Consider the following 17,140-nt stretch of genomic DNA (forward strand, 5'->3'; position numbering starts at 1 on the left):
ATGAGGTTGCAGGTTCAATCCCTGGCCTCCCTCAGTGGGTTAAGTATCCGGCGTTGCTGCGGCTGTGGCATAGGCCGGCAGCTGTAGCTCTGATTCGACCACTAGCCTGGGAACCTCCATATGTCACAGGTGGGACCCTAGAAAAAGACAAAAAAAGACAAACAAAAATTGTGTTCTTTAGTGAATGCCATATTGGAATTGCTTGACATCCATTTTGATGTAAACCTTTCTTTTTTTCTTTTATCCATTTTGTACAGTCTGACTATAGAAATAAACTTTCTCTAGATTATCATACTAAGTGAAATACATCAGAGAAGGACAAATATCATATGATATTACTCATATGTGGAATCTTAACAAATTATATAAATTAACTTATTTACAAAACAGAAATAGACTCACAGACAGAAAACAAACTTATGGTTACCAAAGGGGAAAGGAGCAGTGGATAAATTAGGAATTTGAGATTAACAGATATGCACTATAGTAGTGTATATAAAACAGATAACAAGAACCTACTGTATAGCACAGGGAACTATATTCAATATCTTGTAATAACTTAGAATCTGAAAAATAATATGTATGTATGTGTGTATAACTGAGTCTCTTTATCTACCTAGAACATTGTAAATCAATTATACTTCAATTAAAAAAAAGAAATAAACTTTCCGATTGCTCAGGTTGAAAGACTTGTTAAGATTTTCTGCTTCCCCAAAATAGTTTTATATGTGGGGAAAGGACAGTATTCTAACTTTGCAGGGGAAGCACTTTTCTCCTGGTTGAAGAGCAAATTCAACCAGGTTGAATTTTTATGGTTGTCTGCTTCTGTTTCTGCTGCTGTCAGCTATCAAATTCAGTAAAAACAAGGGTTTAATTAGCTAACAGTCTCACAGTGTTGGAGGATAATGGCATTGACAAAGAAAAGAACAACACAATAAAAGATTATTTGAATACTAATTTGTGTACCTGCTGTTTTCTGCAGTGGCTCCACAGCAGGGATTGGTAACTTTGTATTAAAGGTTTAATAACCGTGGGCGCTGGAGAATGAGTCAGTTATGTCTCCCAATTGAAAAAGCACCTTCAGTGTCTTCCTCTCTCTTTTTAATCAGGCTGAGAGTGGAATCCAAGAGTAGCCAGGCTTGAAACTAAAGGGAGGGCTGGAGTATTGATCTGTTAACTATTTGTAGAAGGGATAATTCTTGGGTGAAAATCTCCTATGGTGGTTTATTTTTTCAGATCCCAGATTTGATTGGCGCTGTAGGTTAAAAATATGTTATTTCATATTACCAAGTAGATGAATATCAATGCCACGAATACATTAGGAAAGAAGCCCCCCTCCACTAACTTAAGAAGTCCCATTGTTATTTATTCCAGTGGTTCATTATGAAAACATTCTAGATACATTTTTACCTGCTCCTAATTGAATTAGGCACTTCAGGACACATCTCCTAAGAATAAGGACAGTTTCCTACATGACACTATTACTATATCCAAGAAAAATTAGCAATAATTGCAAAATATGTAATGTCCTTCCACATTCAGAATTTCTCAAGTTGTCCTAAAAATCTTGTGCAGCTTTCAGGTATTTTGTTTGTTTGTTTGTTTGTTTTTAACCAAGATTCACTTAGAGTTCAGGCACTGTAAATGCCAATATATTCTTGCTAGGAGAGCATTTTAGTACTGTATCTTGCACTCTGTTTCTTTTAATAAATATATACCAGTTTTTTCCTGTGGTGAACATATATTTACCCAAATGACTATCATTTTCCTCTAGAATATTGAGTTTTAAGTTCTTCCTCTACAACAAGCCTGCTTTATCCAGCTTCTTTAATCTATTTCTGGTATTCTCCCCTTCTCCTAGCAGAATTAGCTGTAGAATTGATCTTTTCTCCAATAACTACTCCACTCTGCAGTCAGAGTAATATTTTTGAGTCACAAATTGACATGTGACCTTATTCCCTTCTTAAAACCTATCGATGGCTTCCTGTTGCTCTTAGGATAAAATAAAAACCTTTATCTGGCCTTATAGCTCTGGATGATCTGGCCTTTCTCACACCATGTTCGTCTCACACTATGCTTTCCTCTCTGAGGGAGACTTCTCAAGAGGAAAAACTGAGGTAGGAATTCAGGGAACAACTCTTCAAGAGATGAAACTTAAGTAGGAATTAATGGCCAATATTTACATATGGGAGGGAAGAAGACACTTCAGACTAGGAAGCAATTTTGGAGTATGGATTGGTAAGACTACTAGAAAATGTGGTTAGAAAGGTGAAGAGGAGGTAAATTATGAAAAGCCTTATAAGGACAAGGCTGAGGAATCATTTTCACAAGTCTGTTAACTCCCCCCGCCTCTGAGAGAATTGAAAGGTGTGGTGATGGGTCTGAGAGACTAGCTAGGAAGCTGTTGCAGTCCAAGAATGCAGTAACTTCTTGTACTAGATAGGAGAGTATGACTGCAAAGGAGGGGACAGTTGAGATATTTTTTGGGGGGGAGTAGATGTGAAATTATAAGAGACTGGAGAGACAGAAGAGAGTCAAAGTGGTTTCAAGATTTTATGCCCCTGTGCCTAGGAGAATACAATTTAGGGTAGAAGTAGGGTATGCATTATAAAACTTTAGTTTTGTTTGCTAAAAGTGTTGAGGTATTGTTGAAATGGGCAGCTTAAACAATTATCAGAATTATAAGCTAAAAGATTGTGGAGATCAGGTCTATTAGTTAGAGTGAGGTTCAACTACAAATAATAAGAAATCTAAAATTTATGTGCCTTACCCAAAGTAGTCCTTCCCCCACAAAAAAAAAAGGAGGGCTGGAGGTAGATAGACTCAGGCTGGAAGGGCGGCATCACATCGAGAACTGAGTTCATTCTTTCTACTCCACTTTCTCAGTGTCTGGCTTCCGTCCTAAAGGATACCTCATGGTCCAAGATGACTGCTAGAGATCTAGGCATTGGGCCTGAGTTGCAGACCAGAAGAGCATGGGGAAGGAGAAGGACAACAAGGGGTACCACACAACTGACTCCTTTCCCTTTAAGCAGCCTTTCTGGATTTAGACATCTGGACTGACTGACCTATGTGATCTTTCATCCTGGGCTATAATTTGGTGGGTAAGAATTGGGTTTCTTTTAATAAGGAGGAAAGGGAGAATAGGTGTTGGGATAAGCAACCGACATTGTCTGCCCCAGGGAACAAGAGACCTGTGCAAGAGCAATGATTGGTCAGTAGGAGTGGAAGAATGTGAGGTGATGGTTATGTTGAGAAAGCTCAAAATTAGTGATTTTTGAGTTCCATGTGTGGTGGTTGTTAATCTGTGAATTAGGCTTCATTCTTATAATTAGTTGATTACCTTGTGTGAATTATAAACAAAGGATAAGGGTTGATTCTGTTTTCTTTACTGTATTATATGTTTGGTATTCTGAAAAATGAGTGAACACATGCCCAATAAGTCCTTTTCAGGGATCTTGTGGACCTTTGGTTTTTGGGGATTGAGGGAGGTTTCCAAGGAAATAAATAGACTATCTCAGCTTTTTTTAATCTTTAGGAGGGAAACTGCTCAAGAAATGGTCTTTTTTTTATGGCAATCTTTACTGTTTAGCATAATAAAATTTGCTTTGTAACCACAAAAAACTATAATACATAAGAAAATTGTTAATATAGTTGCATATAATATTAATATGATAAGCTGTTTTTGTAATGACTACATTGCTGGTTTTTTAAAAAAAATCTAACTCCTGAGAACACTTTTTTGCAAACTATATAAATAGGTAGATGCCTTGAGAAGCATTTTTTGGAAACTTAGCCCCAAATGCCAGATAAAGCTATTAGATGTATGCTGCTTAAAATGGTGAAAATCAGCATTTTACTCTTCATATTTAGAGACAATTCCTTACTTTCCTTGTAGCACTGTATCTGCTGCAGAGTGTGCATGATTTGGTCTTACTTCTGCTGGCTGGTTTCTCATCCTCTCAATAGCATCAGTATTAAGCCAGCCTTCTTTACCTCCTCGATCCATATTAAACCTGTCTTGGAAAGAGTCTGTTTATTGGATAATATAGCTACACCGGGGCTCTATGACAATATCTTTTGCTGCCTCATTAACTCTGGAGCATTAGAACAAGATAAAAATGCCCTAAAGCCTCTTATCTGATGTCTGGTGTAACCTGCTGAAAGCAGAAGTGCCATTAGTTTATGTTAGAAATCAAATGGCCCTCTCCAGTTCAGGAAGTACTGATTAAACCTGAAGTGTCCCTCGAGGACTCTACAGCTGTCACCGGGGTGGTGGCTGTCCCTTACCAAAAGGGAAATCTGGGCCAGAGGTCCCATTGGGGTGGTGCTTTAAGAACTCGCACGTGGCTGCCCCAGCTGTTCTGCTTTGCCTAATGAATTGTTTTACAAGAAGAGCCTGGGTATTGTCATCACAGGCTGCTTTCCTCAGGGACAGGAGCAGGCCAAATAATAAGTAATGTTAGTGATGGTAATTGAAATGTGATAGCTCTCCTGGGATCTTTATAGCCTGGAGCTGGTCGGCACTTGTGGATCTTCTTATCCTACCAAGGCTCTATTTGGAGAGTGCCTTAGTATTATTTTTTTTTCAGTTTCATAATAATGCTGTGTGACTTTTTTTTTTCTCTCCTTCCCGCTATAGCACTTTATTGACAGGAGCAGTCTTAGGAACATTATTTGCTTTAAGTACAAAAGGAACAGCTTTAGCCTTTTCATTTAAATTATCAACATTGCAGTGGTAAAGAAGGGCCACCCCATCTTCTTAGTCTCTTGGGGAACCACTGCAGACATCTCTCTAGACTTTTAAAAGAAGATTTTTAACTTATACAAGTAATAAAAGCTCTTGATTTAAATTTTTAAAAAATTATGGAAGGATATAAAGTGAAAAGTAGGAGTTCCTGTTGTGGCTCAGTGGGTAATGAATCTGACTAGGAACCATGAGGTTGCAGGTTCGATCCCTGGCCTCGCTCAGTGGGTTAAGGATCTGGCGTTGCTGTGAGCTGTGGTGTAGGCCACAGACGTGGCTCTGATCCTGCGTTGCTGTGGCTCTGGAGTAGGCCGGCAGGTACAGCTCTGATTAGACCCCTAGCCTGGGAACCTCCATGTGCTGTGGGAGTGGCCCTAGAAAAAGGCAAAAAGACCAAAAATAAATAAATAAATAAGTAAAGTGAAAAGTAAAGACCTAACCCACTGAACTTGTCCGAGGTAACCACCAACAGTTTCTCCATGAACATTTCCAGATATTTTCTGTGCATTAATGAAGTTATAAATGTCGTGTAGATGAGATCATAATATGAATATGTACTGTTTTGTGACTCGTATTTTCCTTCCCACAAAGTATCTTGGATGTCTTTCCAGAGCAGTGCAGATCAATCTATCTCATTGTTTCTCAGTGGCTACGTAGAATTTCATAGTATGGATGTACCAATGCTAGACTTTTTGTAGATAGTTTGACCTGGACCTATGAGTAAATACGTACTGTACCAATTAGTTGCAGTCATTGATTTGTTTTGTTCCATGGTTCAACCTATGATTTTACATGATTTCCTCTCTTCAGGAATGTTGCCTTTAGTTCCAGGGTGTTTTAAAATGGGAAATACTGGGGAGTTCCTATTACGGCTCAGTGATAATGAACCCAGCTAGTAACCATGAGGGTGCAGGTTTGACCCCTGGTTTCACTCAGTGGGCTAAGGATGTGGTGTTGCCATGAGCGGTGGTGTAGGTTGCAGATGCAGCTCAGATCCCGCATTGCTGTGGTTGTGGTATAGGCTGGTGGCTACCGCTCCAATTCGACCCCTTGCCTGGGACCTTTTGTAAGCCAAAGGTGTGGCCCTAAAAAGCAAAAATATATAAATAAAATAAAATAAATAAAAATAAAATAGGAAATACTGGAGGTAAAACTTTTTCGGAGGGATGGTGTGAATCTTGTCATGGGTTATCAGCTGGACATATGTAGTAATTTGCAGCCTGCTGTGTTTTTTAAATACTTTGCTTAATTAAATGAGAAGTGTTCTATCCCAGAGAGGTGGGGAAAACAAATAGCCTTTAATGGATGTTGTCTAAGGCATTGACTCAAGGCTTCCTCTAAAGTTGAATGAATGTTTTCTCCCCTAATTTTCTACTTCCCAAGTTCCAAGAATCAAGTTATGAATGCACTGATGGGCTTGGGAAATGATTTGTCAGCACGTGAAAATGAGGGCTTAGGTTTCTTGTGTAACATCTTGGCTAACAAAGCGAGTTGGTGCCTCATGAACTTTAGAGCCCTTGCTGGGAGTGGCAATGTGATGAGTGAAGCAAAGCAATCTTCCAGGAGCATTTCAGGTCAGTGATGGCAGAAAACAGTTGTCTTCTCAGGCAAACAAACCTAGTTTTAGTTGCGTCTGTTTTCAGTAGAATCTATGCAGATTGAGTGGTAGAAATGTTCACTTCCATCAAAAATAGGGACATCGGGAGTTCCCGTCGTGGCACAGTGGTTAACGAATCCAACTAGGAACCATGAGGTTGCGGGTTTGGTCCCTGGTCTTACTCAGTGGGTTAATGATCCAGCATCCAGCGTTGCCGTGAGCTGTGGTGTAGGTTGCAGACGCGGCTCGGATCCCGCGTTGCTGTGACTCTGGTGTAGGCCGGTGGCTACAGCTCCGATTCGACCCCTAGCCTGGGAACCTCCATATGCCACGGGAGCAGCCCAAGAAATAGCAAAAAGACAAAATAAATAAATAAATAAATAAGTAAATAAATAAATAAATAATTAATTAATTAATTAAAATAGGGGCATCGTAGGTCTTTTTAAACTCAAAGCTCCTTAGACTAATTCTCTCAACACTTCAAAGTTCTGATTTGCCCATGTGTTGAAGAGATGTCATTCTAATAAATTGTGAAATGCCACCTGGTTTTAAGTTTCACAGACGATGCTTTCCCTCTCCTTGATGTTAGTCGTTTGAATTGATGTACAATGCTTCACTTAGTAATTGGAGGCTGCTATTAATGACAGTTGCTATTTATACCCGATTTACTTCTTGTCCAAGCCTTCAGTAGATTCTTGGGAGACATAGGTATACAGAGGTTTCAAGGGCTCTTGTGGGCTATTGGAGGTCCTCTAGACCTGTGCTGTTCAAAATAGTAGCCACTAGCTGCATGTGGCTGTTTCAAGTTAAATTAATTAAAATTAAATAGGAGTTCCCATTGTGGCTCAGGGGGTTAAGAACCCGACTAAGTGTCCATGAGGATGTGAGTTCGATACCTGGCCTTGCTCAGTGGGTTAAGGATCTGGTGTTGCCATGAGCTGTGGTGTAGGTCGCAGACATGGCTCAGATATGGCATTGTTGTGGCTGTGGTGTAGGTAACAGCTGCAGCTCTGATTCGACCCCTAGCCTGGGAACTTCCACATGCCGCAGGTGTGGCCCTAAAAAGCAAAATAAATAAATAAATAAATAAAATTAGATGAAAATTTAGAACCTTACTCCTCGGTTGCAGTCCTCAGTAAATGCTCAGTAGGCACCTGCAGCTGGCGTCTGCCATTTTGGACAGCACAGATATAGAACACTTCCACTGGATGGCACCACTCTAAACTAGAGCTTGGCAAACTGTGGCTCACAGCCCATTTTTGTATTCCCTATGAACTGAGTGGCTTTTATATTTTTAAAAGGTTGTAAAAAAATAAAAATAAAACAAAACCCAGAAGAGTATGAGACTGAATATGGCCCACGAAGGCCAAGTGTTTACCATCTCGCCCTTTGCGTGAAAAGTTTACATGAAAAACTTTTCTTGTTGACATTCCAGCTTTCTGAGTAAGTTAGGTTAGGGGTTTCCCTAATCCATCAGAAGATTGTGAATCTGTTAAGCAAATTAGGCAAATTTAGAGAAAAACTTTTTTAACTATAGATGGACTATAGAATGAGTCCAAAGCACACACAAATCAATTCTCTGGAGCTAGCACAAGTGGGAATGACACTGCTATTAATGACAGTTACCCGATTTACTTCTTCTTTGTTTGTTTTTTTTTTAGGGCCACACCTGCAGCATATGGAGGTTCCCAGGCTAGGGGTCGAATTGGAGCAGCAGCGGCTGGCCTGTGTCACAGCCACAGCAACAGCAATGCCAGATCCGAGCCTCGTCTGCGACCTACACCACAGCTCACAGCAACGCTGGATCCTTAACCCACTGAGCGAGGCCAAGGATTGAACCTGTGTCCTCATGGATACCAGTCAGATTCATTTCCGCTGAGCCATGAAGGAAACTCCATACCCCATTTACTTCTTGTCCAAGCCTTCAGTAGATTCTTGGGAGACATAGGTATACAGACGTTTCAGCGGCTCTGTTTGAAGTAGATGCAGTTCTTTGTAGTGTGAAGGTGGTAGATAGGTGGTAAATGATCAACTTTGTGAACGTTACCTACAGTGTAACAGAACATCATTCTGATTTTGTACACTTCTGTTTCTTTACGTACTATATTCTCTCATCTTACTCTGAAATAGAATGGATACACTTCAGCAAATATACTTGACCTTTCAACAAAGAATTTACCATGAAGATTTTTTTTTTTTTTTGTCTTTTGTTGTTGTTGTTGCTATTTCTTGGGCCGCTCCCGCGGCATATGGAGGTTCCCAGGCTAGGGGTTGAATCGGAGCTGTAGCCACCAGCCTACGCCAGAGCCACAGCAACGCGGGATCCAAGCCGCGTCTGCAACCTACACCACAACTCATGGCAACGCCGGATCCTTAACCCACTGAGCAAGGGCAGGGACCGAACCCGCAACCTCATGGTTCCTAGTCGGATTCGTTAACCACTGCGCCACGACGGGAACTCCTACCATGAAGATTTTTAACTGTTCAGTTTATTTCTGTCAGATTATTTCAGTCAATCTCTCCTAGGAAAAATGAAGCAAAAAGATTCTGCTAGTATTCTCAACATCTGAGAGAATCTCTTCTTGCTAAATGTAGCTCTAACAATTTCTCATTAAACACAAAGCTATGAAATCTGCCTATAAAATGAGCATCTGGCATTTCTTTGGTAAATTAGGGAATCAACTCGTTGCTTTCAAGATAGGACTTTGAGGTGTTCCTGCTGTGGTGCAATTGGATTGGTGGTGTCTATGGAATGCTGGGATGCAGGTTCTATCCCTGGCCCAGCACAGTAGGTTAAGAATCTGCCACAGGTACAACCACAGCTTAGATCTAATCCCTGGCCTGGAACTCCGTATGCCACAGGGTGGACAAAATAGAAAAAAAAAAAAAGATAGGTCCTTGACATTCATGGGAGAACTTTGTGAATTCCTAAGTTTGTGATAACCTATGTAACATATCATTTTTGCCCTAAAATGCAATAAGATGTGTTGAAAAAAATTCATTTTACCCCTTTGGTCTTTTGATGTAAATTATCCCATAGTCAGACATAACTAATGTAATTCTCCCACTAAAACAACTGTTATACTACATATATTGAATTATTAGTAGAAACATTAATTTGAACTTGCCTGAATCTTCATATTCAAGATAGTGATGCCAGATAATTTTGGACTGTGTGGTGAAATCATGAAATGTACTAAACTACAGAAAAGGTCACACTTCAACATTAACTTTGGAGAAAGAGGCAAATGGTAGGGAAAATAAGGGAGATTATTGTGAGACAGTATTCTGAGAGGAAAACCTTCATGAAGTGATAGTTTCTTTCTAAAGACACTATGGCAGCTGTGTATTACTTTTATTAGAATCAGTACGAATTTTATTACTTAAAGCTTTATTCACCATAACTTGTTTTGGTATCGTTGGCAGTTTTCCATTTTAGAACTTTGACTAAATTTATGAAAATCCCCCACATTTCTTCTAAACCTTCTGTGTCATCCTCTTTGTCGTTCTTTGCAAAATCATGTCTTCTTGCTCTTTTAATTCTTCCATGTCACTTTTATGTGTGCCCTCCAAACCTTTGTCACACTCTTGCCAGTATTAATGACATACTCCCCTTCATTACCCGTGAAAATAATCTCCTTGAAGTCATAGACTGCCTTCTTTCATAAGGCATGCTAATAAGCATCTACCCTTTTGGATCACTCAGTCTCCAGTAAGAGATTCCTTAGTATTTCTTTTATTTTTTTGGCTGCGCCTGTGGCACATGGAAATTCCCAGGCCGGAGATCAAACCCGTGCCACAGTAGCGACCTTAGCTGCTACAATGACAATGCTGGATCCTTAACCCACTGCACCACAATGGAGATGCACTATTTCTTATATGATCAAGGATGCACCTCTTCTAAAGCTGGCAGTTACCAAATTTGAGATCTGTGTCCACAGTACTTTATGATGCTAGTGAAAGTATAGCAAAATCATACCTTGAGCTTGTGTTTTACACTCCATTTGAAAAGTTAGAAGCATTAAGGGGAAGGAATATCACTGTGATTTAGAGTTACAAACTGTAGTCATTAAGAATAACCTCACACATTGTCCATGATGAGGAGAGCTGAAATTCAAACTTCTGAGAAATTAGATGTGTCTCTTTCTGGCATAAGAATTTATAAAACCAGTCCAAAAAACATGGCCCTGTGCCTGAGGGTTTTTATTAGCCTATCAATATATTTTTTTTAATGTCCTGAGGATCTCAGATTAGTAGGACAAACCTAATTTTTTCATAAAGTCTGCACAATTACTACAAAGTAGGTAAGGCAGTCTGATCTTAAATTCTAAATGCTCTATAAGGATATGTGAGCAACTGGGCTTTTCACTACTGAATTCCCAATATTTACTATAATTTGTACCTGATAAATATCTAATTATCTAGTAGGCGTTTTCTTTTAGTGTTAAGTTAGTCTTATCCTTGTCAAATGATTTCTTGTTATGACTTCCTTTTAAAGAGCTCTTTAACTTCACGTTTTCTCCCAAATCATACTGTGGTCATCAGTCCCATGTTTCCTATATCATTCTCACTGTAATTTCAGCTTCCACTGATTTTTTTTTTTTCTCTCTCTCTCTCTACTGATGAATGTTTTCATAAAAGCTGACACACTTGCTAAAACATTCCCACACACTTCTGGATATGTGATGGAACTATCCATGTCATAGATTGAGCCAGGCCCAAGAATAGTATTCCATTCATCCTTTGCTCCAAATTTGTAGAAACTTAGTCCTTTCCACTATCCATAGGATTATTTTTACTATATAAACAAATACCACTAGGGAATATCACACCCAAGAGTGAGATACAGGTAGTGAGTGGACTGCTAGGCTCACTTACTTGTCAAATGACTTGCTCCTTCAGTGTGTTTTTTGTTGTTGTTGTTTGGTTTTGTTTTTGTTTTGTTTTGTTTTTTTGTCTTTTTGCCTTTTCTTGGGCCACTCCTGCGGCATATGGAGGTTCCCAGGCTAGGGGTCTAATCAGAGCTTTAGCCGCCGGCCTACTCCAGAGCCACAGCAACGCAGGATCCGAGCCGAGTCTGCAACCTACACCGCAGCTCACGGCAACGTCGGAATCGTTAACCCGCAGAGCAAAGGCAGGGATCGAACCCGCAATCTCATGGTTCCTAATCGGATTCGTTAACCACTGCGCCACGATGGGAACTCCCAGTGTGTGTTGTTGAGATGAATTCCTTAGCAAAATTGCAACTAAACTCCCTGTTATGTTGACTTTCATGATTTCATAGTTGAAATCCCATGGATATTGAAGACAAATTCAGACACAAACAGCATTTATGAGTTGTTACAAATTCAATTCTTTTGTAAAGGCATTATTCAGCATTGTGTATAATGTTGCAGTCTGATTTTCTCTGGAATATTTTGTGAATATTTAGAATAAATTTTTTTTGCCACAAATGAGATCTAATAATTATCTAATTTAAATTAAGAATTCTACCCTTAGAAATTACATTGAATTCTGTTTTTATTGTTCAGCACCACTGTGTAAAATGAGTGTATGCTAATATGGGCCATTCCCACCGACATTTGCTTTGGTGTTTGCTGAGTGCAAGCAGCGAGGAGATCCCAGTTTGCATGATTAACCTCATAAGGACTATGGATCCTTCCATATGTAGGAACTACCTCTGTATTTTCTTTCTTTTCTTCTTTCTCTTTTTTTATCTTTTTTAGGGCCATGCATCTGCGGCATGTGGAAGTCCCCAGGCTAGGGGTTGAATCGGAGCTCTAGTAGCCAGTTAGTACAGCCACAGCAATGCCAGATCTGAGCCACTTTTGCAACCTACACCACATGCAACCTCATGGCAACACCGGATCGTTTAACCCTATGAGCGAGGCCAGGGATCAAACCCACATCCTCATGAATAGTAGTTGGGTTCGTTACCACTGAGCCACAATAGGAACTCTCCCCTATACTTTCTTGAGGTCAAGAATGAAACTGGTTTTGCAGAAATTAACAGGTAAATCCTAAAATTCACGTGGAAATACAAGAGACCCAAAAGAGTTAAATAATCTTGAAAAAGAACAAAGGTAAGTCTCATACTTCCCAGTCTCAAAGCTTAACACAAAGCTACAGTAATTAAGACAGTATGGGAATTCCTGTTGTGGCTCATCGGGTTACAAACCTGACTTGTAGCCATGAGGATTCAGGTTTGATCCTTGGCCTCACTCAGTGGGTTAAGGATCCTATGCTGCCGTGAGCTTGGTGTAGGTTGCAGGCTCAGCTCAGCTCCCATGTTGTCGTGGCTGTGGCATAGGCCAGCAGCTGCAGCTGCAGTTGAATTTGACTTCCATATGCTGCGAGTGTGGCCCTAAAAAGAAAAGGAGGGAGTTCCCGTCGTGGTGCAGTGGTTAACGAATCCGACTAGGAACCATGAGGTTGCGGATTTGATCCCTGCCCTTGCTCAGTGGGTTAATGATCCGGCATTGCCGTGAGCTGTGGTGTAGGTTGCAGACTCGGCTTGGATCCTGCGTTGCTATGGCTCTGGCGTAGGCCGGTGGCTACAGCTCTGATTAGACCCCTAGCCTGGGAACCTCCATATGCTGCGGGAGTGGCCCAAGAAATAGCAAAAAAAGACAAAATAAAAAAAAAAAAGAAAAGGAGAAAAAAAAAGGACACTATAGTACTGGCATAAGGATAGCCATATTGATTAGTGGAATAGAATTGAGAAACCAGAAATAAACCCTCACATTTATAATGAATTAATTATTTTTGACAAAATTAACTTTGACAAATCAATTAATTTGTCAAATTAATTTTGACATTAATTTTCAATGGGGGAAAATATATAGTCTCTAACAAGTGGTGCTGGAAAAATGGAATATCTGCATGCAAAACCCCAAAATTAACCCCCCTACCTCACACCAGATACAAATATTAATTAAAATGGATTATAGAACTAAATATAAGCACTTAAAACTGTAATACTCTTAGGAGTTCTCTTGTGGCACAGTGGGTTAAGGATCTGGCGTTGTCACTGCAGGGGTTTGGGTTGCTGATCTGGCACAGGTCAGATCCCTGGCTGCCGTATGGCCCCCCCAAAAAAGTATAGTATTTGTAGAAGAAAACATAGACATAATTTTTGTGGCCTTGGATTAGGCATTGTTTCTTAGATACAATACCAAAAGCATAAACAGAAAAAGAAGATAAAATTGGACTTCATCAAAATGTAAAAGTTTTATGTTTCAAAGATGCTATCAAGAGGATGTTCCTGTTGTGTCTCAGCAGAAACAAACCTGACTAGAATCCGTGAGGATATGGGTTCGATCCCTGGTCCCAATCAGTGGGTTAAGGATCTGGCATTGCTGTAGCTGTGGCTTAGGCCAGCAGCTGTAGCTCCGATTAGACCCCTAGCCTGGGAACTTCCATTTGCCACACCTGCAGCCCTAAAAAGAAAAAAAAAAAAAAAAAAAAAAGTGCTATCAAGAAAGACTTTTGTAAGTTATTTCTGTATTATTTGATAATGGGCTTATATCCAGAATATATAAAGAACTCTTACAACTCAATAATAAAAAGACAGCCCCATTTTTAAAGTGGGCAAAGGCTTCGAGTAGACATTTCTCCAAAGAAGATATATATATATGGCCAATAAGCAGATGCAAAGATGTTCAACATCATTAATCATTAGGGAAATGCAAATCAAAACCATGAGATACTACTTCACAGCCAAGGATGACTGTAATAATAAAGATGAACATTAACAAGTGTTGGGAAGGATGTGGAGAAATTACCCTTGTGTGCTATCGATGGTAATATAAAAATGGTGCAGCCATTATGGGAAACAGTATGGTGGTTCCTCCAAAAATTAAAAATAGAATTACTATATGATCCAGAAATTCCACTTCTGGCCCTAAAAGAATTGAAAGCAGGGACTGGAAGAGATTTTTGTCCACCCATATTCACAGCAGCATTGTTTGTAATTGCCAAAAAGTGGAAACAACCCAATTGTCTATCAATAGATGAGATAAAGAAAATGTGGTGTATTTATACAATGGAATTTTATTCATCCTTAAAAAGGAAGGAAAAAAAATTTTTTTTTTTGGTCTTTTATCTTTTGTTGTTGTTGTTGTTGTTGTTGTTGTTGCTATTTCTTGGGCCGCTCCCGCGGCATATGGAGGTTACCAGGCTAGGGGTTGAATCGGAGCTGTAGCCACCGGCCTACACCAGAGCCACAGCAACGCGGGATCCGAGCCGCGTCTGCAGCCTACACCACAGCTCACGGCAACGCCGGATCGTTAACCCACTGAGCAAGCGCAGGGACCGAACCCGCAACCTCATGGTTCCTAGTCGGATTCGTTAACCACTGCGCCACGACGGGAACTCCTGGAAGGAAAATTTGACACATGCTGCAACACAGATAAGCTTGAGGATATGCCGAGATAAGTGAATCACAAAAAGACAAATACTGTATGATTCCACGTATACAAAGTGCCTAGAGCAGTCAAATTCATGGAGACAGAAAGTAGAACCATGACTGCCAGGGGCTGTGGGAGAGGAGAATGGGGAGTTATTATTTAATGGGTACAGGGTTTCGCTTTTGCGAGATGAAAGAGATCTGGACATTGGTTGAACATCAGTATGAGTATACTCTTTTTTTTTTTTTTTTAAGACCACATCTGCAGCATATGCAAGTTCCCAGGCTAGGGGTCAAGTTGGAGCTATAGCTGCAGGCTTACGCCACAGCCACGATAGCTCAGGATCTGAGGTGCATCTGCGACCGACACCACAGCCCACGGCAACACCGGATTCCTGACCCACTGAGCAAGGCCAGGGATCAAACCCACGTCTTCATGGATACTAGTCAGATTTCCACTGTGCCACAGTGGGATCTCCAATATGAATATACTTAATACCACTGAAATGTATACTTAAAAATGGTTAGGATGGTAAAATGTATGTTATTGGTATTGGACCACAATTTAAGGAAGGGTGAATTTTATGATATGCAGATTATATGTCAATTTAAAAATAAGTTATATGAGAAAAAGAAAACAAGTGAAATCAGTTTAGAAAGCCCAAAAGGCTGTGAAGAAGTCTGTTGTAGGCCTGCTCCTAACTGAAGGGTCTTTTCTGATGTACAGTTGGCCCTTGAACAACATAGGTTGGAACTGCCCAGGTCCGCTTATACGTGAGTTGGTTTTTATTTTCCCCAATAAATACATACTGCAGTACAATATAACCCATAGTTGGTTGAATGCAGCTATGGAACAACAGATACTGATGGCCAACTGTGAAGTTATACACAGATTTCCAGCTGTGCAGGGGGTCAGTGCCCCAACCCTCCCCCCCCCCCCCACTGTTCAAGAGTCAGCTACATACTGATTTTGTATTTCACTTCCTTCAATTCATGAATGAGGCCCTTCTACCTCTCCCCTTCCCTTTTTTCTTTCCCAAGGTAGAGTTGAAATATCCTGATCATCGTTGGTACTTTTTTTAACATCTGACCCTACCAAGGATTTATATCTGTTTCTTTAGGATTTAGATATTATCATAATAAATGATCTATGGCCAACTACAAAAAACAGTGTTTTGGATGTTAGATGTCAAAAAAAAGTCCTCTCAAGGCATCTATAATCTGATTAGGATGGCAAAGCAATTGTATAAAAAGAGCACAGTACAAGAGAGGCTGTACTAAGTGCCACTTGAGAACCACAGGAGTCAGAATGAGAGATCATAATGGGCAGAAGGTGGTTGGATAGAGTCTTTTTTAAAAACGATATTTAAACTGGAGTAAAAGAAATAAGTAGTCTGTATCATCATTGGCAAATTGGTTTCCTTCTTACTGGAAGATTTCATGTAAGATGTAGCCTTCCAGGCAGCAGTTACTATTTGATTAACCCTGCACAGATCCTTTTTTCTCTTAGCCATTGGCTGGCAGTTTGCTAGTACAGTAAAGGGCATCGCTTGTCTGTCTATTTATCTAGTAGTTAAGTAGCTAGGGAGGCAAAGTAACCTTACACTGTAATTTACCACTGAGCTGTGCAGCAACCTTTCTGGGTTTACCTTGTTAAGTCTGTAAGTGGCAACAAAGAGATAAGTAGCCACCATCAAGCATTTCTGGTGTGGGCTAAATTTGACCTGCACCTTGACAATGATTTTGATTATTCCTGCTTTCTGTGCTGCATAGATTTACTCCCCTACCAGAGTCTCAAAGATCCTTAATTTTAAAAATATATTGATTTTTTAAAAAAGTCTTCTACATGTTAAATGTTAACCTCATTATGACATGCAGTGATGATTTCTGAATTTTCATTAGGCACAATTCATTGTTGAAGCATGGGAGCAGTTGGCTACTGTTGTAGCTAATTCTTATTTAAGTAAATAAACTAGAGTCCTTTGAAAAAATTAGCCAGAACAGTTTTAAAAATTCACAGCAGTGCTGATGTACATCAGCTCTGGTTTGGCAGACTCTGACCCAGGGCTGTGCAGTGTTTTATTACCCTCAGCTACATAAGGACACATCCTTATAGCACTGCTTTTGTAGCAGATATTTTTATAACTCTACAAAATGATTAGACTGACGTAGAGCAATTCTCTAAATTCATAGGTATTAAAATATTCTGGCAGCTGTCTCCTTTTTGCCTTTAAGTTGAGACATCATGATGAGATAAGACTGCACCAGGCCTGATCAGTACATGAATGAAGTTAGGCATGGGATTCTCAGGTTATTGACAAGAGTCTTTGTCACTATAAATGGGAGAAATCTTGGAGGAGGGATTCTCATTATAGCAATTCCAATTCAA

The 17,140-nt window shown here is 39.9% G+C and overlaps 1 protein-coding gene across 1 annotated transcript in view; it reads left to right on the forward strand.

Moving 5' to 3' along the window:
* Nucleotides 1-17,140, forward strand: part of LIN52 (lin-52 DREAM MuvB core complex component) — a 109,653-nt gene that overhangs the window by 36,577 nt on the left and 55,936 nt on the right.

This window comes from Sus scrofa, chromosome 7 (genome assembly GCF_000003025.6).
Source record: "Sus scrofa isolate TJ Tabasco breed Duroc chromosome 7, Sscrofa11.1, whole genome shotgun sequence".
Lineage (NCBI taxonomy): Eukaryota > Metazoa > Chordata > Mammalia > Artiodactyla > Suidae > Sus > Sus scrofa.